Here is a 3072-nt window from a genome sequence, read left to right on the forward strand (position 1 = left end):
TCTTATCATTCTACTTTTTTCCCATAGCAGGGTGGTTTTCAAAGTGAAGTCCTTAAAGTGAGGTTGCTAGATATGAAAATCTTTAGTCTGCATTAGTCCCACCATCAATTTGCTGAAAACCTCTGGATGTAAGGAAATCCATGTTTGAACAAGACTTCTATGTGAGTCTAACGCACACTAAAGTTTAAGAGTCACTGCTATAACACATATCACTGGCTTAGGACTTTGGATGGTATTAACTTTTAGTTAGTTGTTTACTTATCAATATCCTCCATTAGATTGTAAGGAGCCTGAAGCCAAAGACCAGCTCTTATATATTTTATCTCCACCACAGTGACAATGAAGCAAATTACTCATGTGCTGGATAGTTGCTGCTGTTCCTTTTAATCCTACCATAATTTGTTTCCTCCTCTAAAAAGAAATTTCTTTTAATTAAAACTATGAAGAAACTGGCAAGAAAGAAAATAAAAACCATGAACTTAGCACAGGAAGGTATGCAGAACAAAGAAACCAGCAGCACCACATACACACACACACACACACACACACACACACCAAAAAAAAAAAAAATCCCACATAATGACAGCAATTAATCCATACCTATCAATAATTACACTGAATATCAATGGATTAAATGCACCAGTTAAGAGACAGAGAGTGGCAGAATGGATAAGAAAATGAGATATGCTGTCTGTAAGAAACACACCTTACACACAAAGATAAAAACAGATTAAAAGTTAAAGGATGAAAAAATATATACTAAGCTAATTGCAATAAAAAATGAGCAAAAGTGGTAATACTAATCTCTGATAAAATACACGTTAAGACAAAAACCAGCATAATAGATAAAGAGGGACATTATCTGATGATTAAAGAGCTAATTAAACAAGATGACATAACCATATTAAATACCTATGCTCCCAATGAAAGAGCCCCAAAATATGTAACGCAAACTGTAACAGAATTAAGAAAGAGACACTCTACAATAATAGTTGTTGTTGTTGTTGTTAAGTGCCATCAAATCGGTTCTGACCCATAGCGACCCTGTAAACGGTTTCCAAGGCTGAACATCTTTACGGGAGCAGAAAACCTCATCTTTCTCCCATGGAGTGGTAGATTTTAATACACCACTTTTTTTTTGTATTGAAAAAAATTATATTTAGAAGTAGCCAGATGGACTCAGTTTAGATGATCCCAATTTTGTTGGCAACATCCAAAGCATCATAGTCAGGAGCCAGCGGAACCTGTACCTTCTTTTCTCCATCAGGCCTGATCAAGATGCTGACCTTGGCTATGCCAGTGTCATAGAGCTTCTGCCAGCCTGCTTGATCTGGTGCTTTTTGGCCTTGACATCCACAGTGAACACAAATGTGTTATTATCTTCAATCTTCTTCATAGCTGACTCAGCAGTCAGAGGGGACTTGATGATGGCATAGTGGTCAACCTTGTTTCTCCTGGGGGTGCTCTTCTGAGGATATTTGGGCTGCCTCTGGAGACTCGGAGTCTTGGGCCACCAAGAAGGTGGGTGACGTGTGGATCTTCTTTTTGTGTGTGTGTGGCTGTGGACACCTTTCAGCACTGCCTTCTTGGCTTTCAACACCTTTGCTTTGGCTTCAGCTTTGGAAGGTTCAGGGGCTTCTTCTTCACTATTGGTGCCATCTTCATAAAAAGGTTAATACACCATTTGTGAAAAAGGATAAAACAACCAGGAAGATACTTGACAAAGACACAGAGGAACTAAATGCAACCAACCAACTTGACTTCATAGATGTGTATAGAGCATTCAACTCAACAATAGCACAATACACATTATTTTCCAGTGCATATGAAACATTCTTCAAAATGTACCAGCCTGGTACTGGTACAATGAAAGATACATAGATCAATAGAATAGAATCAAGAATCCAGAAATTAATACATCCACATACAGCCAACTGATCTTTGACAAAGGGCCAAAGTACATTGAATGTGGAGGAGGGAGTCTCTTCATCAGATGGTGCTCCCAAAACTGGAAATTGACATGCAAAGATTGAAACAAGACCTTTATCTCACAACTTATACAAAAACCAATTCAATAAGGATTCATAGCCTAAATGTAAATGCCCAAATTATAAAGGTCATCAATGAAACAATAGGGATAAATTTAAGGGCTCTAATACAAGGCACACATAGACTATCAAACATTTTAAGAATTGCACAAATAATTGAATACAAAATAGATGATTGGGATATACTAAAAATTAGAAACTTATGTGCATCAAAAGATTTCACCAAAAGAGTGAAAAAGGAGCCCACAGAATGGGAAAAAATCTTTTGCAACGACATGTCAGACAAGGGACTAATCTCCAAATTCTATATGAAACTACAATACCTCTAAAAGAAAAAGACAAGTAACCCAATTAAAAAATGGCCAAAGGACATGAACAGACACTTCACCAAGGAAGACATTCGGGTAGCCAACAAACATATAAAGAAATGTTCACAATCTTTAGCCATTACAGAGATGCAAATAAAAATGTTAATGAGATATCATCTCACATAAGCAATAATAGTAAAGTTCAAAAAGCAGAGAACAATAAATGCTGATAAGGATGTGGGGAGACTGGGACCCTCCTACATTGCTAGTGGGAATGTAAAATGATTCATCTACTCTGGAAAACAGTATGATGTTTCCTCAGAAAGTTGGAAATAGAAATAGCTTATGATCCAGCAATTCCTCCATTTGGTATAGATCCACAAGAAATATGAGCCAGAACACGAGTAGATACATCCACACCAATGTTTATCACAGCACTATTCACAGTAGAAAAAAGATGGAGATGGCCTAAGTTTCCATCAATGGAAGAATGGATAAGCAAACTTTGGTGCATACACACAATGGAATATTACTCTACCTTGAAGAAAAACAATGAAGTTGTGAACCACCACATAACATGGATGAAACTTGGAGACATTACCCTGAGTGAAATTAGTCAGTCACAAAAGGACAAATATTGTGTAGAACCACTATTGTAAAATCTTAAGAAAAGATACCCATAGTAAAAGAAAAATTCCTTTTTGGTTTCCAGGTAT

The 3072-nt window shown here is 36.8% G+C and overlaps 1 pseudogene; it reads right to left on the reverse strand.

The window, feature by feature from the left end:
- Positions 1-1184: 1184 nt before the first annotated feature.
- LOC102832121 lies at positions 1185-1659 on the reverse strand (annotated as a pseudogene).
- Positions 1660-3072: the final 1413 nt, after the last annotated feature.

The sequence above is a fragment of the Chrysochloris asiatica genome, unplaced genomic scaffold (assembly GCF_000296735.1).
Source record: "Chrysochloris asiatica unplaced genomic scaffold, ChrAsi1.0 scaffold01075, whole genome shotgun sequence".
Lineage (NCBI taxonomy): Eukaryota > Metazoa > Chordata > Mammalia > Afrosoricida > Chrysochloridae > Chrysochloris > Chrysochloris asiatica.